At 42.6% G+C, this 26392-nt stretch overlaps 1 protein-coding gene and 1 pseudogene across 1 annotated transcript in view; both read right to left on the reverse strand.

The window, feature by feature from the left end:
- Window positions 1–26392, reverse strand: part of GPC6 (glypican 6) — a 709291-nt gene that overhangs the window by 562035 nt on the left and 120864 nt on the right. The window lies entirely within an intron of this gene.
- On the reverse strand, window positions 9929–10542 carry LOC118085629 (large ribosomal subunit protein eL27 pseudogene; annotated as a pseudogene).

The following is a 26392-nucleotide window of genomic DNA, read 5'->3' on the forward strand; positions in this document are numbered from 1 at the left end:
TTTCCCACCCCTGCTTAAAAATGCTGCAGAAGAAATAGTCAGAACATCCCAGCCCGCCAAGCACTTGCATTCGTACTTTCCAATGCAATCCATCTCACATCATGACGGAAATTACACCAGATACTGGACCTGCTTCAGCAAACTACTCAGGCTCCTAAGGGGCATTTTCTCCCATTGATGTAAACAGAATTTGGCCGAGCTGCACCAGCTGTCAATAAGGCACTCTTTGCCTTCCAATTACTTCATTTATCTCTCATTAAGACAAGCCAATCCAAAACCTAACTCATTCCAGAGCATTGTGTTGTTTTTGGCAAAAACTGATGTTGCTAGTGACCGGGTGGGGTGGGGCAGGGTGGGGTGGTGGTCCCAGATGACAGTCACATATTTTTATTAGTTCAAATGTAAAATAATTTAATTGAAAGCAAATGTCACTAAGAGTGAACGGTTTAGAACCGCTGCATTTGGAAAAAAGAAAAATAAGAGAAACTGAACTCATCAATGCACTTCTGTGGCCTGATGCCCACAAGAGTCTTTATAAGAGGGGTGGAGGAGAGAAATTCCTAATCATAATTAAAGAAAATGTTGGAAAACATCTGCAGCTGGAGCTTTGTTTTAAGGGATGGTCAAGAACCATGGACCTGTTGTTTCTGAGTAGGCTACTCGCAGCCTTTGAAAGCAACAGGTTGGCTCTATTTATACTTGTTTCCCATATTAGTTTCCTTGCTATGCATGCGTCTGGTGAAAACACCAAGGAAGAAGAGCGAGTGAAAAGCAACCGTGCCACCTTGCCCCCATGATTGAGGGGCCCCGGGTGTGCTGAAGTCATCTGTGGATGCTGCTGAGAGTTCTGATGTGTCGTGCAGAAGCCCTGTGGTTTGTGTGTGTGATTCGAGCAAGGTAAAGGTAAAGGACCCCTGGATGGTTGAGTCCAATCAAAGGTGACTATGGGGTTGCGGCGCTCATCTCGTTTTCAGGCTGAGGGAGCCGGCATTTGTCCACAGACAGCTTTCCAGGTCATGTGGCCAGCAGGACTAAATCACTTCTGGCACAACAGGACACCCTGGCGGAAACCAAAGCGCATGAAAACACTGTTTACCTTCCTGCCGCAGCGGTTCCTATTTATCTACTTGCACTGGTGTGCTTTTGAACTGCTAGGTTGGCAGGAGCTGGGACAGAGCAACGGGAGCTCACCCCATCATGGGGATTCAAACTGCTGAGCTTCTGATCACAAGACCAAGAGGCTCAGCAGTTTAGACCACAGCGACATCCATGTTGCCACTGTGATGCGAGTACTGGATGCCCCATGGCATGCACAGCTGCCGTGGAACTTTTTTTTTTGGGGGGGGAGCATCTTTCATCGTAAATATTGGAGGCCCTGGCTACTTCAGATCAGATTTAATTTCTGTATTTCTCAATTTTCATTTTGCAGCGGGGGTGAATGGGGAGATTGTAGTGTGTCCCCATCCATTTCTCACTGAATTCAAAACTTTTATTTAGTTTTGTGTGAAAGCCACAGCAAGGAGCAATTGTCATTAATGTTATTTTTCAGGATGCAACATGCCATGCTAGTCTTAGCTACCATACCTCAGTAATAACACAGACTTAAACCTTCCTTCAAGCCTTCCTCCTGTCCATTTCCAGATTTTGCTAGTTTCTTTTGGCTGTTATCACTTAATTATGAATAGTGAAGCTTTTAGCTGCAGAGAATCAGATATGTCTGGTTATGAATGATTAAGCGTGCATGAGATTATTGCTGGCACATCAACTGTCTAGCATGAAAAAGAGACATAGCACTTACTAAGGAAGCAGCTGTGTCTATGTGTAAACCGTAAGTGGGAGGCCCTGTGGTTCTTCAGATGTTGTTGGAGTCCAACGTCAATCATCTCCAGGAAACATGGCCAATGATAAGAGTTAATGGGAGCTGAAGTCCAGCAAGAGCTGGAGAGTCACAGGTTCCCCGCCCTGGAGAAGTAAATCTTTGACAAGTGATTCTCGCTTGCTTTCAGTTACAAGAGTGCCACTGCATCTACTTTGGGCTAATGCACCCAATTATCTGTGGAGCCTACAGACATAACAGTGCCAAATTTGGGAGGAAACAAGTCTGGCCTGTAGCTTTCCATCCAAGTTTCCACATGCAACTATGGACTCATGCTAATGAACTGTGTTGGAATTCAGAGAAGAGAAGGGGCTGGGGTCAACAAGTCAGCTGAGCATAGAAACATCAGTAGAGGGCCAGAGAGCATATGATATTGGCTGGCAAATTAAGAAGATCAAGGGCTTCTTTTTTTTTCCAGCTGGAACTTGCCAGAGATCAGTTCTGGCACCTCTCAGGTTGGCGCCATTGCCGTTATAAGAGAACAAGAGGTCCTTTATCTGTTTGCATAAACTGTCCCTATGTGCTAGGTCACAAAGAAATCTACCATATCCCTCTGCTTCTATGACTCCCAAACTGGTCCCTTGTTACAAGTTGAAAAAGGAACCTCTTTTATTTTAATTCAAGAATAAGAACCTGCAGCCCTCTAGATTTTCTGGACTCGGAATTCCCATCACCCCTAAGTATTGGACCATGCTGACGTGGAGATGGTGTGAGTCAGAATCCATCAACATCTGGAAGGCCACCTCATCCTCATTGAATTGATTTAAAATAATAATAATAATGCAAGAATTAGGCTGAATGAAGCAGGATGGTGAAACAATCGGACAAAGCTTCTTCCTGCTGTTCCATTCATTGCCTTGCTGCATCATTCCGTGTAATAGAAATGAGAACAACAACATAAAATAATCACCTTATCTCTACCTGGGGAAGATTCTTGAAGCTACCATAACAAAAGGGGGAAAAAATGTAAAACTAGTCACGGTCCCTTTATGCAAAGAACCTCGGCATCTGCTTGAAAGCAAAGTTTCAGCACAGTAAAGCGACGGTGTGATGAATATTGGAAAAGGTCAGTCCTAATTAGCAGTGTACTCTTAATGCATTTTACAGAGAAACAGCTGGCAGATGACACACTGATTTCTTTCTAAAGGACATCACTGAAAGAGCCTCCAGTTAGGATTCTGCAAGAGCCCATCTTAAGCAAGGTAAACAGCATTTGTTCGGATCTGTTGCACCAAAATACTTGATAGTCTCAGTGGGCACCTAATATGCTCAGAGCCAGCTTACCTTTGGAAATTTGTCTAATGACCAGTTTAAAGAAAGGTAACCTTCTTACTAAAGATTAAACGCCACTGGTCGTAAAATTAAGTGGATTTTACCGCCGCCTATGCTTTGCCTATATTTTAAAAGGATAATTGCATCTCGCCCACCTATCCTCTTTTTACTGTGTCTATAGAACGCTAAGGTTTCAATCCAATACATTACGGTCCATTGGTTTCAGTGGGACTTGCAAATGCATAACAAGGTGCAAGCTTTATGCCTTGATGCGCCAAGAGATTTACAGTCCCTCCCTCACCTTCAAATCAGCCCTGTGAAGGAGATTATGATTAAGCCAGTTTTACAGATGAAAGACGGAAGCTAAGAAACAGTAAATTGCTAACATCACACACAATCTATCTGCCATTTTAATCCAGGCCCCTTAAATCTTTTGCCCGAGGCTTATAATTGTCTGAAATGATTATTATATGACAAACACTCACTATTTGTACTTTCCGGAAACAACAGAAGACATTTTTTTTTTGTTTCAACAAGCTTTTCCCAGCTGGAAAATATATGGTCTTTGCCTTTGGGTGTTCATTTGTTTTCAAGCCTATCTTCAGTTGTTTTTATTTCATGATTGTAAAATGACCCAAGACTTATGTGAAAAGCAATTCATAAATTAATAAAATGTTGTTGTTGTTGTTGTTGTTTCCTTTATATAACCCTGTAACAGGTGTTCTGGGTGGCTGGTTCCCCTTTGTGGAACGCCTTCCCTGGTGAGAAACATCTGTCTCTCTCATTCTTAACATTCAGGATAAATTTTAAAACCTGTTTGCATGCTTCTCCCTGTGTACAGTTTTGTCTCCACAGATTGACCACTGTTGAACCAGCTAAGCTTCAGCAAGACAGCTTTATCATATACCCTCAGGGCCTGGGACCATACTAGGTGTGTGGACATGCATGCATGAATCCCCTCCAACATTTATCCAACAAAAAGAGGGACACATCCTATTCCAACCCCTTCAACATTTCTCAGTTAGAAATTGGGACATCCTATTCCATCCCCTCCAACATTTCTCAAATAACCTCAGGTTACAGACGCTTCAGGTTACAGACTCCGCTAACCCAGAAATAGTACCTCGGGTTAAGAACTTTGCTTCAGGATGAGAACAGAAATCACATGGCGGCAGCATGGCGGCAGCATGGCGGCAGCAGGAGGCCCCATTAGCTAAAGTTGTACCTCAGGTTAAGAACAGTTTCAGGTTAAGAACGGACCTCCAGAACAATTTAAGTTCTTAACCCGAGGTACGACTGTAGGGACATCCTATTCCATCCTCTCCAACATTTATCAGATGAAAAGAGGGACATCCTTCAAAAAGGCAATCGGGACAGTCTGAGATCAAATCAGAAACCAGAATGGCTTCTGTAATTCCAGGACTGTCCCTGTGAAATCGGGACACTTGCAAGTGTCTGATGTGTGTAGGTGCCTGATGTTTTTAGAGATCATATTTATGATTTTCTTGTGCTTCTCTCTCTCTCTCTCTCTCTCTCTCTCTCTCCCCCCTCCCCAATGACATGTTTCATAACTGAAATTATGTCTCCTTTTGGTCACGCTGCATGATCTAGATTCAAACTGTGGGACCTAATTCACAATTGCAAAATCACCTTAGAACTGTTACACCACTTTGGCCTTGTCTATCTTGAAATGAAACCTCAGAGGCGTTGGCCATGCACTGCATAGCTGCAAAGTCTCCCATATTCCCCGGGAAACCCCCGTTTTTCCAGCTGTTCCCAGCCGAAAAAAACGGATTCCCCCCCCCCGGTTTATTCTGGCGCGGCGGCCATTTTGGAACTGGGCGGAGCATGCTCAGAAGCGACTTTTGATGCTGCTCTGCCCAGTTCCAAAATGGCTGCAGCGCGACTTCTGGTGCGGCGGCCATTTTGGAACTGGGCAAAGCAGCATCAAAAGTCACTTCTGAGCATGCTCCGCCCAGTTCCAAAATGGCGGCAGTGCTACTTCCGGTCTTCTACTTCCGGTCCGATCCCTTATTTTTCAAGAAGGAACTTGGCAGGTATGCATGCACTGTGGGCCTTGGCTCCAAAAAGGTTAGCCTGCCCTCTGTTATTTATTTATCTGTTCATTATATTTATGTAGCACTTTTTCCTCCAATGAGCTCAAGGGGACGTGCATTGTCTCCCTATTCCTCCTTTTACCCTCACAGCACCACTGTAAAGGTAGGTTAGGATGAGAGGCAGTGACTAACCCCAAGGTGCCCCCAGTGAGATTAATGGCTGAGTGAGGTTTGAGACCCTGGACTTCTAGGTCATAGTACCGCAAATGTTTGTTTTTTTCTAAGATAAAGGGGAGAAAATCAGTGTGTACACCAGTCTGATGTACTTGGTATCCACCCAATTACTTCAATTGAAAACCAGGGGAAAGCATCATTTATTTAAATAATAATAATTTTAAAATAATTTCATAGGTTATACGTCTTTGCTTCTCAAATTGCATCGTGTTATTTTATGCACTGTGACTTGCTGTTATTTTCATTGATTATAGTTTAGAATTTATTGTCATTGTTAAGAGTGAATTTCTGTTTAATTAATTTGCTGATCCAGTGGTACCTTTGTTCTCAAACACCAAAAACCCGGAAGTAAGTGTTCTGGTTTTTGAACGTTTTTCGGAAGCCAAATAGCTGATGCGGCTGTTGGCCATTGTTTTTGGGGCACCTGCACCAATCAGAAGCTACACCTTGGTTTTCGAACATCTCAGAAGTCAAACAGACTTCTGGAATGGATGAAGTTTGGCACTTTTATTTTTGCTATTTGTTTTGCATTTTTGTTTCTGTGGCTTTTTCGGGGGGGGGGGTTGGTGTGTGTGTATGTGACTGTGTGGGACACAGTTCAGCTACTGATTGATTGATTGATTGTGTGACTACGGAAATGGATAAAACAATGACTATCATCAATGCAGTTAAGAATTTTTTAAAAAATTTTATCATCTGCAATACTGTCTTATTTATTTTATAGCATAGTACATTGATTATTGCTTTCATTTTATGGCAGAAAAATGGAAACCTCTTTCTTTCTCTTAAGGCATAGCTAGCACAACCAGAAATGCATTTCCAAGCCTGAAGCCAGCTTGCAGAAACCATCAACCACTGCCTCCAAGACGTGGGAGGGCCTCTAAACCTGTCCCCAACTGATATTTGTAGACACCATGCTCCAGTGAAATCAAATTATTTGACAGCCCAGCGTATCCAATCAGATGTATATTCTCTCTATATACAAAACAGATACCAAAGCATGTCAATAAAGTGGGATCAAATTCAACAGGCAAAGCTTTGCTGGCTGAACTGAACTCACAGTCCTCAAAGTTTTCAATTATAAAAGTCATTGTTTTGTCGTCTCTTCCCCACTGCAGCAGCCAGATCACCCACCGCTCCATCTTTCTCTGCGTGAGTGAGAAAAACTACTTACTGAAACTATTTTGAGTTTCGTGCCTTGCAATAAAATGAAGAGACAAAGGGACTAAAATCACTGGGTTGCCTTGTGACATATATACACACCAGAATAAATAATTTCTTTACTGTATGTTTTCAAGAGAGTTTCTAGTCATTTAATGTATCTCAATTTTTCCAAATGGTTCAATCAAGAAACTTTTATTGCTCAGTCGGTAAAGCACAAGACTCTTAATCTCAGGGTCGTGGGTTCGAGCCCCATGTTGGGCAAAAGATTCCTGCATTGCAGGGGGGTCCCTTTCAACTCTACAATTCTATGAACTGCCAATTCCACACAAACAATCAAGCTAGGTTGCAAATATCTGAATATATGCTATATGCAGCGCATAGCAGAAACTTAGTGCATAATAGTGTATAACTAGGAAAAATGAGATTGACCCCCCCAAAAAATGTCCAATCTAAAAATCAATGCAAATTAAGCCACATCCTGAATATGTAAGGAACACCGGATTTTCAATGATGAACAGTTGCTGAGCCAAATTTCCCAAAAAGTATCCTTCCCTTGTTATTGGTCTACAAAAATATGTGAACTTCACATCTTAATTGTAAGGTATTTACCACAATTTCCAGCTTGAAGAGCCGATGTGTATTCACTTGCCAGAAATTTTGCTACTGTCCCAGACTGATAAATGACCAAAAACTAACATTTTCTCTCTTCTTTTTCTTTTTTGGATTTGATTTGTTGTTTTATTTATGCTTTTCAATTTTATACATTTCAATAATTTTACAATCATTCTAACATTTCTAAACTTGACTTCCTTCCCCCTCTTTCTGCGTGTCCTTAAATTTACTTTTAATATCTTCTGCATATCCAAATTAACTTAATTTGCTCATTTATTCATCTACTTTAAATCTGCTGGGGATGTGGGTGGCGCTGTGGGTTAAACCGCAGAGCCTAGGACTTGCTGATCAGAAGGTTGGCGGTTCGAATCCCCGCGATGGGGTGAGGTCCCGTTGCTCGGTCCCAGCTCCTGCCATCCTAACAGTTCAAAAGCATGAAGTGCAAGTAGATAAATAGGTACCGCTCTGGTGCGCTGCTCTGTTTTGCCAGAAGTGGCTTAGTCATGCTGGCCACATGACCCAGAAGCTGTATGCCGGCTCCCTCGGCCAGGAAAGCGAGATGTGTGCCACAACCCCAGAATCGTCCACAATGGGACCTAATGGTCAGGGGTCCCTTTACCTTTTTTAATATATACTCTTATAAAACTGCAGGTTATTACAATATTTTTGCCAATGTTCTTATCTGTTTACAATTTATTTGTAAATATTCAATAAACCATTTTCATTCAATTATAAAAAGTTTGCAATCTTGATCAAGATATCAGCTAATATTTTCTTTTGCCCGCCAAGGAAAGACTCGCACTAGCAAATATTGAACCTCCTCCATACATCTCTGGATTAGTGTTAGTATTAGGCAGTCAATGGAAGGTGTGAAAAGGGGGTATGAATGAGTTTTCAACTCAGGTCTGTTTATGCTGAATGACACTGCTATTTAGAGCAGAACAAGATGAATGAAAATGCAACATCATGAAAGGGTGTGTGTCAAAAATAGATGTTGAGAAAAAAAATGAGGAAGAATAGAAGCTGAGTGCGATAACAGAGATAAAGGGTGTATAAGGAATCTCACACTTATTTTTGTCTGCTTCTCTTTGAAATAAAAGATGTTGGTCTGGAGAATAAAGGTCATAATTAAGATTTAAGGCAGAGTTAAAACCTCAGCATTCTCTTCACTGGGCAAGCAATTAACACCTCCAGTTTCAGCTACCTAAAGGGCAGTAGAAGACTCTTACTTGTTTTCATCCTAGGGAAAAAAGTGAACACCTAGACAGCCATAGGGCATTAATCTCATCCTGTTTCTGGTATGGGGAAAAATGTAGAAACCCATTTCGTTTAGGCATGGTTTAACTCTCCCGAGTGCTAAATGACTCTGTTTTGTCTAACATAATGCAATCACCAGTAGCAATGAATAAATTAATGGATATATAGGGGTTAGCACTATTTGCAAGCAATTCCTAGTCATTTAGATGAATGAAACAAATCTGCAAACATACGACAGTTAAATCACAATATAGAAAAAAGGAATTTGTTTACTAAAAATATGGTTGCCACTAGAAATTGGTCAACTTGCTGTATTTCTTCTTAAATTGACATCACAGCAATACCAGTTTTATTAATGAGCAATAAATTTATGAATGAGCTTCATGTTTTTAGCTATGGCTAGAATTTGTGATGCCTGAAAAGCTCCCCCTTAGGTCTCTTGCAAAATTCATTACGTTCATAAGAACATACAAAAAGCCCATAGTGACCAAATAGGTGCCTAGTGCAGGAGTGGATGAGGGCAACAGTCTCCTCCGGCTGTCACCCAGAGACTCGATATTTCGATGCCTCTGATCCTACAGTTAGTATGTTACCAACATTTTCTCACTTTCAGTAATTTCAGCAACAGTGTGATATGTGAGGAGAGAGCTACTCAGTGCTGCAATGAGAGGCCAGGCTCTGTTCATGTTCCGCTTTCTGTGTACATTTGAACCCTTATGCACATGGAGCTGTGGGCTATTGCAACTATAATGAATATGGATATACTGTACAGTCATTTATGCAATATTTCACAATAAAGGAAACATTGGTGCAGCTATGCTAGCATGGCCCCCCAGATCAAGGGAGGCACCTGTCAGGGACTGGGCAGAGGAGGAATGGTGGAGACCGCCTCCCCAACCTGACCCTTCCAGAGAAGGAGAGTGTTCAGAACTACAACAGGGGTTTGAGGGAGGTCACAGTTCAGAGGCAGATGAGGGGGAAAGTTGGAAAATAATTGGAGAGGAGGAGGAGGAGGAGGAGGAGGAAGCACCAAGGGGGCGACAGCTGATGGACACAGTGTCTTTAGAAAGCATTCCAGACCCCACCTCTTCCAGAACCTGGTGAGCCTTGAAAGTAGGAGAGCAAAGAGCTCAAAGGTAGAGGGCATGTAGTAGCAGCACCCATAGAGGTGACGAATGAGGAAAAGGGAGAGATGGGGGAGGGGAGGATTCACTCGGGCTCCAAAGCCTCTCTCTCTGTAAATATTGAATAAAAAGCAGATGGTAAGAAACATTTCCTTGTCTTTGTATGTTCCTGGACAACTGGCCATGGGAGCTGCTGGCAGCCACCCAAAAGAAAGTTATCAATGTGAGGGATTACTGAACCCTCCAGATAATTTTCTGGCAGTTGACAAACCAAAGGAATATAATAAATACATCCAATGTGTTGCATGGCTGTACCATTTCAGTTAGTTGAATATGAGTCCCATTGAAACCAAGCTAGTCATGATTTCAGTGGAACAGTGCAGTCTTGGGAGGGGGCGGGCACTTTTCAAAAATATTTATTGGTGCAAATGCATGCCACTCAGAATCGGAGCTTCAAGAAAAACCACTTGTTTTTGCCTGCCTTGTATCTCTCCTCAAATTTCACTTTGGCCTCTTGTCGGGCTTTACGTTTCAGTGCAGGGTCCCTAAAGACACCCTTGTTGACAACAGTCTTGTCAAGGGGAATGCCGATAGAGTACCTGGTAGGCATCATGTGGTTGTAATTGGGGACCTTCACAAAGGACTTGGAAGGTTTGGCAATCTTCTTCTTGCCCATGCTGGCCGTCACTTTGCGTGGGTAGCGATGGAAGCCAGCCACCAGAGCGTGGCTGTAGGGGCAGTCAGAGGTGCCATCATCAATATTCTTAACAATAACAGCTTTGCATCCAGCGTAGCACCCAACAAGGACAACTTTCCCTGGTTTCATAAACTTGCCCATCTTGGAGCTGCGCCGGAAGAGGAAAGAGAGCTCTCACAAAATCTTCTACATATCCACTCGAAAATAAATCCCACTGAGCTTGATGAGACTTACTCCAAAGTAAATGTCTCTGGAATTGCAGCCTACATGCTATTTTTCTAGAAAAAGAGGTGCCGGAACTCACCGTGAACACCTTGCTTGTTCTCTTATACAGTGGTACCTCTGGTTAAGAATTTAATTCGTTCTGGAGGTCCGTTCTTAACCTGAAACTCTTCTTAACCTGAAGCAACACTTTAGCTAATGGGGCCTCCTGCTGCCGCTGCGCCGCCGGAGCAAGATTTCTGTTCTCATCCTGAAGCAAAGTTCTTAACCTGAGGTACTATTTCTGGGTTAGCAGATTTGTAACCTGAAGTGTTTGTAACCCAAGGTACCACTGGAATGGCAATGGTGTCTCCTTGAGAAGTGCTAGAACTGAATTCTGGTGAGTTCCTGATAAAAAAGCCCTGATTGTAACCATGTCTATTGAGAAATACGCCCTACCAAGTCTAATGGGGTTTACTTCCTGGTAAGTGGGTTAGGATTACAGCCTTAGTCTAAAATCAAACCAATTAAAAAAACAAACCTAGCTTCATTGCCCAGGACCTATTTTATGAGATATATCATCTATGCTATCCTTTCTTAGTGTTCTTGAAGCCCTTGAGAACTCAAGGCAATGAAAAGAGAAAGAACTCCTTCCTGCTTAAATCAGTCTTGAGCTTGACATGAACAAAACAGTTCATTTGAGTACCATTTTAGCCATTTTTTGAGTTTACCATTTTTTTGAGTTTACCATTTTAGCTTGAGGAAGAAAATAGAACATGACACAGTCCTTACAGTTCAAAAGAGCCCCTATGGTTCCAGGGTATCAACAGACTTTGAGCATAGGATGCTATTGTTATTATGGGACCATTGAAGTCAAGCCTTTGAAGGCCCATGAAATATTAGATAGAATTATAGACATGAAAATACAGACAGTAAGTACGAGTTTCAATTGCTTTTCTTTCGTGTTCAGTAAGCAATAGCACTTTGAGGTATATTTTCAAGGCCCTCAATATAGTACTTTCTTGCCACAATGCAACCACCTTAGACCTTTCTGCCTTTGGGCAAAAGTAGACACAAAGTCTGTTGCATAAATCAAATTAATGTGTGTGGTTTTATTATTACTATGTAAATAGCCACCAGGGGCAAGCAGCATCAGGACTGGGCCAAGGAAGGGTAATATTTTAACAACAACAAAGCCTTGAGCTGCCATTTGCATTTCAAAAAACAACAACACAAAAAAACATGCATGTTAATAGGATTCGCAAAATTAATGTCACATCTAGTTTGGATCTTGCTTGCCTTTGTGCCAATGCGTTCATGATTGATAGGAAAGGAGGAGCAAAGAGAAAGATGTGGCCTAGAGCAATGTTGATGTGCCACAGACAGGATGTGAGCAGCATGCTGGAGGGACTAATTGTGTTCATCCTCTGATGGCAAAAATTTGTGGTGTGCTTCTGTTTACCAATGTGACATATAAGCATAGTTAAGGCATCCCCAAACTCAGCCCTCTCGATGTTTTGGGACTATAACTCCCATCATCCCTAGCCAACAGGACCAGTGGTCAGAGATGATGGGAACTGTAGTCCCAAAACATCTGGAGGGCCGAGTTTGGGGATGCCTGGCATAGTTCAACATGGTCTCCATGGTTCTTCCAGTCCCCATGCTGCAGATTTTCATAAGGACTTGTTATTTTCAAAATCTGCAAGCTGATGAGGTGAGCTGAACTTGAGTTTGAGAAAAATAAGAAACCAAGTTAAATGGAAATTTACAGATTTGTCCAGCCTTATTCAAACTGAGGCAAAGTAGAGGAGAGAACAAGATCTTAGAATCATTGTAGAGCTGGAAATATGCAGATGTCCCATATGAGGATCAAGCCTGCAACCTTGACATGACTGGCACCATGCTCTAACCAATTGAGCTATCCAACTGAGATAATTGGCTAAATTGATCTACAAGAGATAGAGGAAAGGTGGGTCATAGAGAGGAGAAACTCTTGGAGCTCAGTGGTCACGCAAAGCCTTAAAAGGTGAAAAGGTCAGAAGGAAAACAACCAGCATCTCAAAGTAGCTAAAGTTTTTCCACTAAACATGCAGTGGGGGAATGGGATCATAAAAGCCTGAACAAAAGAGATATAAGGGAACATAAGAAGATTCATTATACTGCTTAAGACCATTGGCCCATCTAATTCAGTATGGTCTAGTTTGACAGGCCACAGCTTTCCAGGATTTCAGACAGAAATTCTCTCCCAAACCTGCCTGGAGATACTGGGGATTGACCCTGAGACATTCTGCATACAAAGCAGATGCTCTCCTACTGAGTCATGTCCCTTTCCTACGAAAGATGGGGTGAAAGCACCAAAGGCAGCCTCGTGTGGTGTTTGGGCTTTTTAAAATGCAGAACATTGCCCCTGCTCCCCACTTTCCCCATTCCTCACAACAAAAAGTTTAACGAGGGTCACCTTCAGACTGTCAACATTTTGTGGGAGGGATTTAGTTGCAAACTGGAAGTGTCGGCTTCATGATTAAAGTGATTAACCTGCTCTGGTGCAACAACAAAACAGAGGTTCTTGTATCTAGGAAAGGAATGGGGGAAGCGCGCTAAAAAGTGTGGGATAAATGACTGATTTGGGAAGATGTGCCATATCCATGCAAGCAAATCAGGATTAATGTTCACTGTCATATAACCTCCGTGTAAATGAACTGGAAAAAATGCTTTGTAAATAGCAGGCATTGTATAACTCCTACATAAGCTCTGTGCAAGCAAAACCATGATGGATGCTCAAGAAACAGTTTGTCAGGAGGAGCCCAAGAGAACCAGAACATTACTGGTTCTTTTTTTCTGTGCTTTTTTCCTGGGGGGATGCTGGGGTATGGATATCCCTAAACATTTTGTGAATCTAACTAATTTTTTTATTTTATTTTTTTCTCTAGCACGGTGAATCGTCAGTTCTGTTGCTACCCCACCGATGGCAGCCTTGTTTCCTGTCATGGTGTTTTCCTGAGTCTTAGACAGAAGTGAGCGTTTAATAGGAGTACCCCCAAACATTTTATTTTAAAGGGAAAAAAAGCACTGCTGGTAACTGTGAGCTGCTCTGTGTTCATATTAGCCTTGCTAGTAAACAAGTATTGTGTGACAATCATAGACTTTTAGTGAGCAGCATTTTTTTTGTGATAAGCACAGTAGCCTACAACTTTGTTTATCTCCCTCTCTAGATCGTACACCCTTGTTATCAAATAGCATGGATGACAGAGGCAAAAAATATATTACGCTGAAAACCAATGACATTGAGCTCGACAAGCAATATCCACGAGTGGCTGAACCTTCATAAGCACCGCAAGAGATGGCCATGCATGAATCAACCTGTTTTTCTCCTCTTTATTACTCCTGGAGCTTGAACAATGAGTTTAGCATTTCCCTTGTACTTCAAGATTAGTTAATAACAAATTTAAAGAGCGAAAAAGGGAGACAAATACTTTTTATTTGCTACTTCATTTTGTCTCAGCAAACATGCATTTTCTTCCATTTGTTGATCGTTGTTGCCAGGTGGCAAATTAGCAAGAAAAAGTTTGTTTCTTACTTTTTTTTTGTTCCCGTTTACGGAATTGTGGGGAGAACTAAGCCTAAAACCACTTTGAGAGATGAAAGGGAAAAACTAAAATTCAACACTGAAGTCCAACTGATTTTCCGGGGGGGGGGGGGGAGTGAAGTGACGCGAACACCCAGCTCTTTTGTTGAGGGTAATGGGACTAAAACACAGTAAATGTTTACTCAGAAGTAAATTCCATCAAATTCTATGAGGTTTCCTCCCAAGTAAATGTGTGTGTGGGGGGGGGGTGCAGCAATGCTTAATTCGTGCCTCAAACTCTGAAAATACTGTGAAATTCCTAATGGGTCTACATATTTGGGCTCTTATATATTATTTTGAGAACGTAAGAAGTGATCCTCTGAATCAAGCCGGAAGACAATCACGTCCAACATCCCAATTCCCTCCAGTGCCTGACCATAGCTCATAAACAGATGAGATAGTCAAAGGCATGCTGGAGCCAACATCCAGCCATCATGACTTTGATGGCCTTATAATCAATTAAATAATCTAATCCCTTTTAAAAGTCATCTGAAAGAGGCAGATTTGTTCAGCTCCTTTGGCATGCAGTGACAACCACTGCTACACATTCTGTCTTGGGTTATCCTTGAAGGTGGTTTGGAAAGTGTAGTTGATACGAAGGGCTGCAGTTCGGCTCCTGGCAAGACTTAGAAGGCAGGTGCATATTCAACAAGTTTTGTGGCAATTTGTACTGACTGCCAATGTCCTTTAGGGTCCCATTTCAGATACTGTTATTAGCTTATAAAAGCTCTTTAACAGCCTGGAACCTGCATAGCTTAAAAAGTTCTTCTCCCCCTATGAACTCACTCATCCATTAAGGTCAAGGGAGACACCCTATTAAAGGTAATGGAGGAATAAGGAAAGTATCGGATAGACTGAGCATTCATTGTGGTCGCCATAAAACTGAAGGGCACAGATGACCACCTCTGCTACCTTTCTGGAAGTATTTTACAGTAAACACTGTTGCAAGCCATTCACAAATTAAGTTGATTACCACTAATCTTGTTTGTAGTTTTGGCCGCCTGGCTATGTGTGCAATCTTTTGCCACTGTCATCATCAGTTTTCATTGTGGAGTTTAATTGGGTTCAATGTTCAGTGTTGTAAACCACTCAAATCACTTGGAAGGGTAGAATAGAACTTAAGTCTAGGATCAAAAGAGCTGTTGTGTCTCTGCCCAGTAGGATTTCTGCCTTGCTTTCTTTCAGTGGGAAGGCTTTTTAGCAAGCATCATTATATATTTATCTATTGCATTTAGAAGCTCCCTTCCTTCAAGGAGCTCAAGAAGGAATGCCAAAAATTCCATCCCAAGCAGAAACAGAAGCAGAAATTTGCATATTTGTTTGTAGTCAGGAATACAATTGGTATCAGGGCCGGCCATACTGCCAGGCTGGGTGGCGCAGGGCCGCAAGGGGGCCGCCATGCAGCTGTGCCTGAGGTAGTCGCGCTGTGCGCTGCACCTGCCCGCCCGCCGCGCTGGGAAACGGGGCGGGGTGGGGGGCGCCAGAGGGATCCATCGCACCATGGCGCCAGGGCACAAGATATGCTTAAGACGGCCCTGATTGGTATTTTCCATTTGTTTTTCCCTTCCTCAGTCTACAAATGATACATAACATTATTCTGAAATTTCCTTTGCATTGAAATGAATGCTGTGGAATTATGCTATGACAACATAACGATTTGATTGTGTTGAATTCAGCTACAGCAAACCATGAGGTGGATAGCGTAGTTTTGAGTGGAAGCCAAACTGCAGCAAAATGAAAACAGTGCTGACCAAGACGAATGGGGGTCAGAACAAGCCTTGCTAACTTCATACACCCCTGCCTCTAGGTGATATGGCTGGCATCTCAGAATCACCCTGTCAAGGAGGATAGTCTGACGGAGAGTAAATTGCCCAAGGTCATGCAATGCAAATACATACAGTAAAATAAAAATAAAAATAGATGTTTCAAGTTTTCAAGGACTGTGGTTGCATGAGAAGTGATGAGGTGCTAGCATGGCAGACAGTGATGGAGCAAGGCAATTGGGCACCTGGGGCGGGGCCAGCCAGGGCAGGATGTTCCGTGAGCCTCTGGTGAGTCTGCCTGCCTCCTCCCACCCAGTCGCCCTATAGCTGAGGGGGAGGCGGCGGACGGAATGTTTGAGCAGCACAGAGCCTGCATGCATCAAAGTCTCTCCCAGGAGTGATGTGTGGCTTGGGCGCGCTGTAGGCTCCACGGTCAGTGCTGCCCAGCATTTTGTCACCCCCCTCAGTGGTGGGGTAGCCTGCCCCACCGCACCCCCTTGCTCCACCGCTGATGGCAGAAGGTGGTTGGGTAGAGTGGTAACAACTAAGATAATGTATGCATTCCCTATATTTCCTATATGGTGTGGGCCCTAATGTTCTGCAGGCTCTTTTGGACACTGTGCAGCAACGCATTACTGAATGAAGACTAATTGAGAATTTGGTGTGAGCCTCCATACCTAAACCCCCAGGGGGAATTTCCCCCACAAGAACCATTGAAAGATTTGCATTAACTTTAGTCTGATGTTTTCTGTGCATATGTCTTAAGGACCAACCTAAACCCAGGATGAAGCTGCCAGGATGAAGGGAGTTTGGTACAGGTGGATCTCTGGTTGAGATCTCTGGACTCAGCTAGTTGAAGTCCGTCCTTCATTCCAGCTCAGCTGGATATCTGCCAAAGTCCCTCATCCCAAGTTCAGCTTTCTTCATTGCAGCGGCCTCAGCTGAGACTAAGGAAAGTCATGAAAAAGGGGGCATTTCAGAGGAGAGCGGGGTGGACGACTTCCTCCTCTTCCTCCCTCTGCTCAACTGTGACCTAGCAAACCAGCAGAACTTACATGGGCAAAAAAGGGTAGTGTAAGTTAAATGCTATTTTCCCTCACTCAGGCTGACTCAGCCAGCAGTAGTCTCACTCCTGAGTGGTATCTAGAACAGGTAAGTTACCTCACCATGAATTCCATGGACTTCCTATACTATAATGATGATGGTGATAATAATAATAATAATAATAATAATAATAATAATAATAATAATAATAATAATATATTATTTATACCCTGCCCATCTGGCCGGGTTCCCCCAGCCACTCTGGGCGGCTTCCAACAAAATATTAAAATACAGAAATCCATCAAACATTAAAAGCTTCCCTAAACAGAGCTGCCTTGAGATGCATTCTAAAGGTCTGGTAGTTGTTGTTCTCTTTGACCTCTGGTGGGAGGGCATTCCACAGGGTGGGTGCCACTACTGAGAAGGCTCTCTGCCTGGTTCCCTGTAACTTGGCTTCTCGTAGCGAGGGAACCGCCAGAAGGCCCTCGGCGCTGGACCTCAGTGTCCAGGCAGAACGATGATTGCTCTGCCCCTCAGATGTAACTCTACATGTGTGCTTAAAAAATAAATAAATGATGCATTATTATTTTTATTTAACTAATTTTTGTGGAACTTGTTCATATTTGATCTCTATTCTATTTGTTCAGCTCTCTGTCACCGCTTAGAGACAACTGGAATAAAGCAGTATATAAATCAACAAACTACATATTGCACTTTCCAGAGAAGACTCCCTGGAAAAGACCCTGATGTTGGGAAAGATGGAGGGCACTAGGAGAAGGAGACGACAGAGGATAAGATGGTTGGACAGTGTTCTTGAAGCTACAAACATGAGTCTGACCAAACTGCAGGAGGCAACGGAAGACAGGAGTGCCTGGCATGCTCTGGTCCATGGGGTCACGAAGAGTCGGACACGACTAAACGACTAAACAACAACAACAACAAGAAGAAGAAGAACATATATTGCACTTTACATGAAATATTCACTAAATGAACACGAAGAAAATAATCAAGAAACTTTAAGCATAATAAAATAAGCAAAATGTAGAATATAAAAGCAACAAAATATAAAAGCAAGCAAGCATCATTGAATAAAATGTCTGGGTAGACTAGCCTAGTTTTGTGTAGTCATTGAAAATAGCACAATGAAGGTACTTGCCTCATATTAACAGGCAGGGAGTCCAGAGCATGGGTGCTGCCACAGTAAAATACTGATTCCTTGCAAGTGCAAAATGAACGAGTTCCACAGATTGAAGCAATTGAATAAGCACATATGGGGTAAGTCAACAGGTCCCAAGCTTTATATATGAACAGTATCACCTTGAATTTGATCCAATAGCAGGATCATTATAAATTCCAATTACATTCTTGTAAGGATCTGCTGCTACTTACACATTAACACTTTCTAATATATATTAATTTCCCATTGAACGATCGAGCCAAGCAAGAGAGTTACTTCTTCCAGAAGGTATTACTTGCCACTTTGGCAGAGACAATCAATGCAGCCATTAACACAAGAGCATTACCTAGGCTCTTTCTGATAACAAGAACAAGTCGCATTTTATGAAGGGAGTATATTAATGTTGTCTTCATAGTCATTATCAGTTAATTCCTTGCAGAGTTCATATTGTGGATGTTTCACAAGCTTTCAACAGTCTGTTCTCTATGTGGTGCATAAGCTCTAGAGACTCCAGAGCTGCTTCTACTTTATAGCCCCCTCAGTTTGGTACTAATGATATCTATCCATCTTGTCTTCAGTCTCCCTAATCTCCTCTCACCTTCTGCTTCCTAGTGAAACAGCCTCCTTAGTAATTTCCTGACATTCCCCTTTCGAAACAGTTTGGTCCTTAGAGTACTGTTACAACTGAAAGCTGCACTGAAAGCAAGTAGCACTCCAATGCATAGGGTAACATTGTGTAGATTAGACTCTTTCTTCTTTAGATATTCTCCTCTCCAGGCCCCAAAGTACTTTTTGTTCCGAATTTCACTGCTTCTTCCCCTCCTTGCTTCTTCTTACACGCATATATTCATTCCGTGTTATCTGCCATGTCAGAGTCACGCAAACAGATTTAATCATGGCCTGCAATACCCGGTTCTGCTCAGACAAGTCAAAAGCAGCTCACTGGCCTCATTTAATTTTCTTACATTTATATCTCATTTTTCTTCAAAGAACAAAGTATATCTATAGTAGTCCCTGAACAAGAGTCAAATGTAGGTCACCTCCAAGACCTGGCCCATGGTGCTTTGAACTACACAATTTCTGAAGGTGATCAAATAAGGTGAATGAGGCTTGTCGACTCCATTAGCCAGGATAAAATCTGGACATTATGGAACCTAAACAGCTTCAGTCACCTTAGTTAATGACCTACATTAGGAATTTGGGTGTGTGTGATCCTGTCACTACTGGTACATTTCTCAGCAGGCTTTAATACTATCAATTAATATAACCATTTGGATTGCCTAACTGGGATGTGGCTTGGAGAGAACACTTAATGGAGGTCAGGTCTTACTCAGAGGATTCCAGAAGGTGTGCCATGGCCCTTCCTCAAGACAACCCCAACCTTACTTTGGAGAAGAGAAGAGGGAGGCAGCAAGCCTTCCCAAAGATGTAGAGAGTGCCATCTTTTTCACCATACAAGTTTATAAAACTGAATGTGCACGAGTTAAATAATAATATTTATTTATTTATTTATACCCCACCCATCTGGCTGAGCTTCTCCCACCACTCTGGGCAGCTTCCAACAAATAGCAAAATACATTAAAATATCACAGATTAAAAACTTCCCATTAGGTGTTTTCTAAATGTAAGGTAGTTGTTTATCTCCTTGACCTCCAATGGGAGGGTGTTCCACAGGGCAGGTGCCACTACCGAGAAGGCCCTCTGCCTGGTTCCCTGTAGCTTTGCTTCTCGCAGTGAGGAAACCGCCAGAAGGCCCTTGGCACTGGATCTCAGTGTCCGGGCTAAACGATGGGGGTGGAGACGCTCCTTCAGGTATACAGGGCCGAGGCCGTTTAGGGCTTTAAAGGTCAGCACCAACACTTTGAATTGTGCTCGGAAACATACTGGGAGCCAATGTAGGTCCCTTAGGACTGGTGTTATGTGGTCTTGGCGGCCACTCCCAGTCACCAGTCTAGCTGCCGCATTCTGGATTAATTGCAGTTTCCGGGTCACCTTCAAAGGTAGCCCCACGTAGAGCGCATTAAATACAAAACCATGTGAAATGTAAGTTAGTAAGAGGGAAAGGGGTTGGGATCTCTGACTAAGAATTTTCAGCACTCTCCCCAATTACAATTCATAGTATTTTATTTTGGGGGTGGGGGCTTATGGCAATGAAATTGTCACCCGGATGATACAAGTTCATACAGTAAAGACGCCATAAGGAAACCCAGGTTAGATAATGCATCCAAGTTCCTCATAGCTGTTGGTTTGGCATGCATGTTCCTAAACCAGTATGTGTTTCCTTTGAGAGCAAAGCAAAACATTATCACACTAGAAATGTTTCATTTTTTACTGTTCTGTAAATATTAGTTACAACCAAAACCAAAGTCTAATAGGACACCCTTCTAGCTGATCTAGAAGATTTACTTGTCACGGGTTGTGAAGCCATCTAATTCCTGGGACAGTTAATTTAGTTTTGTTTCACCTGGTGTGAGCTGAGAATCCCCGGTGTGCCTTGCTTCTTCTTCCCTGGAATGAATAAGGTTACAGCACAGCGGTCCCCCTCACTATTAATCAGTAACGCAGCTTCTCTCACCACTGCTTTGCAGCTGTTCACAGTGAGAGCTGAAGTGACATCGATTCCCATTAAAATAAAACCCTAAGAAATGGTGTCAAATCTGAAGAGAGATACTTGCCCAGAACAAAGAAAGCTAAAAGACCTGCTAAACCCCAAAGACTCCTGGAGGGTGACCATTATGATAAAGGTGTCCAGAGACCAAGCCTTGTGGGGAATGGTTGAAGGAGTTGCGTATGTTTAGCCTGGTAAGGAGGAAACTGAGAGATGATAGCCATCTTCAAGTATCTAAAGGGCTGTCATACTTTTGGAAGAGGGAGCAAGCTTGTTTTCTGCTGCTCCAGAGGCTAGGACAGGCGTCCCCAAACTGCGGCCCTCCAGATGTTTTGCCCTACAACTCCCATGATCCCTAGCTAAGAGGACCAGTGGTCGGGGAAGATGGGAATTGTAGTCCAAAACATCTGGAGGGCCGAAGTTTGGGGATGCCTGGGCTAGGATCTGAACCAATGGATTCAAGTTACAAGAAAGGAGATTCCGACTCAACACCAGGAAGAGGTTTCTGATGGTAAGAGCTGTTTGACAGCATCTTTACCAGCTCTTAGCTCCTATAATACAACTTCATCTTTTCTCTCTTTGTTCTACATCTGTTATTTTTTAGCTTTACTATCACTGGCCAAGGAATTAAGACAGACTTTTTTTTAAAAAAAAAAAACCATCTCTGCCACAGCACTTGACTTAGTGAACTCCTCAGCCATGGATTGTAGTAGTGGAGTATGTGCATTTGCACATACAGGTATATCCATTTACATGTTCTCAAATTAATGGTTATTATAGTTGAATTCAGTTGAGTGGCCTGCCTGTATGCTTGAGGTTAGGCAGGCTTTTAGTGCCCGGGTGGATAATGTACTATACTGGCACTTTGGTGTTTTGGGATCTTACAAGGGAAAGACATTACAGCAGACCTCATAATCTCATAATGCTTCAGAGCAGGGCATACACCTGCTTATCAACTCAGTAAAATATCCCACAGAAGAAAAAGGAAGCAATAAATCCAGATCGTCTGAACCTATGGCACAAAAATCTATAGTGAAGAGAGGTCTCTGTAGCAGATGGTAATCCCAGGGAGGACCGCAAAGCTAACTCTGAGTGGAACATCACAGTAGTTTTCTCAGTCCAATATCTTTAATCCTTTGGCCATGAATTTGATGAGAAAATCAAAGGTCATGACAATGAGACAAAGCAATTGGCAGAAAGATAATTTTTCTTTTAAGAGTTCTCCTTTTGAAACAGCTGTGTCCATGTGATCCAAAATTTATATCCATGGATTCCATATCTAACCAATTTATACTTCCTGAAATTGAGCCATGTCAACAAGTTATGGAAAGGAGACTTTCTTTAAATACTGTATTATATTGATATAGCTTTTCTTCCACGAGAAGGTTAACTTTATTTCCCCATTTTAATTACTTTTTGAACAGCTGACCTTTCCTGTAATTTAAAATATCTCCAGAATATGATTTCCAGCCCTGTGAGATGTGCTAAATGGGAACTCATCCAGTACTGAGTAACAAAGATTACTAGGTTTCTGGCCAAAACACAATCCAGTTTAAAGGTTTTAAGTAGTAAGCTGATAAATCTCCCACATGTGCAACTTCACCCATCCCATCTCCTAGCTCAGAGCTAGTGTGATGAAGTCATAGTAAGGGATGGTGTTGTGGCGGTGACCTCCCAACAGCTGAGTCATTGCTGCTTACCAGGAAAGATAAATGGTGGCAGGGAAGTGTGGTGCAAATGCATCAGTGGAGCTAATCCTGTGCTCCTGCTTGAGCATTTGCACCGTGCCAACCTCCCTGCCAACTCGCCCATTGTCCTCTCCTTCCAGGGAAGCGGCAATGACTCAGATGTTGGGAGGTGATCACCGCCACCCCACCATGCTGTCCACTACGGCATAGAGATATACGGTAGTGTCTGCAATGGGACAACCAAGAAGCCCATGCTTCAGCTCCCTGACATTAAGATGTGTGAGTGCCTGGAGGCGGTTGGAGGATGGATGGCGGTTAACGGATTGAGGTTGAATCCTGACAAGACAGAAGTACTGTTTGTGGGAAAAAGGAGGTGGGCAGGTGTGGATGACTCTCTGGTCCTGAATGGGGTAACTGTGCCCCTGAAGGACCAGGTGCGCAGCCTGTGAGTTATTTTGGACTCACAGCTGTCCATGGAGGCGCAGGTCAATTCTGTGTCCAGGCCAGCTGTTTATCAGCTCCATCTGGTACACAGGCTGAGACCCCTACCTGCCGGCGGACTGTCTCGCCAGAGTGGTGCATGCTCTGGTTATCTCCCACTTGGATTACTGCAATGCGCTCTACGTGGGGCTACCTTTGAAGGTGACCCGGAAACTGTAACTAATCCAGAATGCAGCAGCTAGACTGGTGACTGAGAGTGGCTGCTGGGACCACATAACATCGGTCCGAAGAGATCTACACTGGCTCCCAGTACGTTTCCGAGCACAATTCAAAGTGTTGGTGTTGACCTTTAAAGCCCTAAAAGGCCTTGGTCCTGTATACCTGAAGGAGCGTCTCCACCCCTACCGTTCAGCCTGGACACTGAGATCCAGCGCCGAGGGCCTTCTGGCAGTTCCCTCATTGCGAGAAGTGAGGTTACAGGGAACCAGACAGAGGGCCTTCTCGGTAGCAGCACCCACCCTGTGGAATGCCCTTCCATCGGATGTCAAGGAAATAAGCATTTATCCTCATTTTAAAAGACATCTGAAGGCAGCCCTGTTTAGGGAAGCTTTTAATATTCAATGCTGTCTTGTTTTAATATTCAATTGGGAGCCACCTCAGCCAGATGGGCAGGTATAAATAAATTATTATTATTATTATTATTATTATTATTATTATTATTATTATTATATTATGACTCACCCCATAATATTATTACAACATTTATATCCCGTGTTTCCTCCAAGGAGCTCAAGATGATGTACATGGTTGACCCACTCCTTACTTTATACCCACAATTGCCCTGTGCAGTAGACAAAGCTGAGAGACATGGGCTGGCCTAGGTCACCCAATGAGCTTCATGGCTGAGTGGGGATTTGAACATGGGTCTCCCAGGTCCTAGTCCAACACTCTAAGCTATACGCCACACTGGCTCTCTCAAGAATCCAATCAAGTCATTTAGAAATATTAGATGATTCAGGTAAGCAAATTTTGACTTGGATACAAGGAGCCCAGAGCACCCACCTGAAGCACCTCTCTAAGCAGATACATTTTACTTATTTTGTTATTCTCACTTTTTTATTATTATTTTTAGCTGCTGTGGAGAGAGGGAGCCCTGCAGAAACCTTCTTACCAGTCTTTACATTTAGCACTACGTCTCTATTTACTGTATTTCTGTGCTCCTTTATGAAACATGCAACATAAAATTTCCCATTGTTTTTAAGAAGAGCAAATAAGATCTCATTAAGGTTTCATTCAAAGACTCACCGAACTGCACATTTTCTTGTGAATTTGACAGCTGTCATAGCCCGTCGTTTAGCATAAATATGGGAATAAGAGCATAAGCTAAGGAAAGGTGGTGCCAAAGAAGATAAATCTTATTCATATTATTTCACTTACACTTCATTTTATTTCACCTGTTCTATTTAGAGATGACATAGGATATTCAAATCCAGGTGTGCTTTATTATTAGTCAGACTAACATTTTCAAAATCCCAAATGTCTGAGCATTATTCTCTCTGTGTTGCCTGGTGAAATAAGTGAGAAAAAGGTCTCAGGGGCAGATCAACCTCTTCCTTTGAAGGTTCCAGGGACCCTTTCCCACATATCAACCAGAAAGGCCCAGGAAGAGGATCCTAAGCATTAGATTCTGAGGGCTCTGCCTGCCCCTCTAGCTCCTTGCCTTCCAAATAGTCCTCCGAGGACTTCATGACTGGTACCAAGTCAGGGCTAGGCATGACACCTCTATGGTACATTTCATCAGCTTAGGCTCCTGACCCAACTTCAGCCATATCTGGTTGGGGATAACCTAGCATTAATGATCTCCATACTCTGGTAATCTCCCATCCAGACTACTGCAATGTGTTTTATGTGTGGCTGCCACTGAGCATAGTACAGAAACTTCAGCTGATATACAATTTGACTGTGATGTTCTTAAAAAGGACCAGGCATATTGAACATATTATGTCAGTCCTTGTTCACTTGTACCGACTGCCAGTACACTTTCAAGCAGCTGGCATTAACCTATAAAATCATGCCTTATGGTGCCTTCAATTTCTGAAGCAACGACTCTACCCATATCTGGCTATCCAAACCTTAATTCCATCTACAGAGGCCATTCTCAGGGTGCTCCATTTATCAGAAGTGCCTGGTATGGTGACGAGACAGGGCCTGTTGGGTGGTGCCCCCACCCTGGGGAACACTTCCCCCATGGAAGTCTATCTAGCATCTCCTGTGCAATCTTTTTTGGTGCCAGTCAAAGGACACTATTATCAGGCTTTTAAACTGTTTGTTTAAACAGTGGCATAATTTTTTTTGGTTTTAAGAGTTAACATCTTTCTCTCAAGGACAACTTTTAACGTTGTTTATTGGGGTTGTTGTTTTTCTTGGGGGAAATGTTTTACATATGAATAATGGAAGGATGGCTTTTTTAGATTTTTAGTCATAGTTCCTATTTTGTAGATTGCACGGTACCTAGAGGCTTTGGTGTAGGAAACAAATTTTAATAATAATAATAATAATAATAATAATAATAATAATAATAATAATAATAATAATGCCTTATCATTATCTGTGCAATAGTAAGTCAGCATATGGGCAATGTGCTGGCAATGTGGGATGGGTGGTCTATGTAACGTACCATTAGTCCTTTTAACTCTGCAAAATGGTGCTTCCAAGTGCAATGGCCATTATTTTTTGCTTCTAAACCATTTTACTCGTCTATAAATAAATATTACTGTTGCAGCCCCAATGTGATTACTGCTAGCTCCCCGGAGCAAGCACTTTGACATTGCTTTTTATTGATCATTGCTAATATCCCCCAAAGCAAGCAAGGTATTTGTAGCCAATGCAATTGTCTGCAGCTCGAAATCCTCTCCAGTAAAGTTCCCAAGCATGTGTGTGCTTATCTGCAATTTTATGTTGAGCTTTATTGGCATTCCTGTATTCTGCTTAGTTTCTACATTGCAGATTTTTTATTTAAATATTTATGGATTTTCCACCCTTTCAGCAAAGGGCAGGTCGTAAACAATTATACAAAAAAATGAAGAAATAACCCTGGGTGTATTTTAAATGATTATAACAACTAAACAAATAAACCTGAGTGAACATTCTGAGTGGATGTGTGTGTCGGATACATGTTCCCACATGTCCAGTCACACAAGCAGATTTGGTGACAGCTGTGGATTGGATTTTTGGATTTGATATCCCACTTTATCACTACCCAAAGGAGTTTCAAAGCGGCTAACATTCTCCTTTCCCTTCCTCCCCCACAACAAACACTCTGTGAGGTGAGTGAGGCTGAGAGACTTCCGGGAAGTGTGACTAGCCCAAGGTCACCCAGCAGCTGCATGTGGAGGAGCAGGGAAGCGAACCCAGTTCACCAGATTACGAGCCCACCGCTCTTAACAACTACACCACACTGTGGTGAACCAACCCACTAATGTGAGTTAAAAGTGTGTTCCTCCACAACACCTGCTGTTTTCTTGCGGAAAAGAGTAATTTGCATAGCACTCC

Source organism: Zootoca vivipara, chromosome 4 (assembly GCF_965207765.1).
Source record: "Zootoca vivipara chromosome 4, rZooViv2.hap1.1, whole genome shotgun sequence".
Taxonomy (NCBI): Eukaryota; Metazoa; Chordata; class Lepidosauria; order Squamata; family Lacertidae; genus Zootoca; species Zootoca vivipara.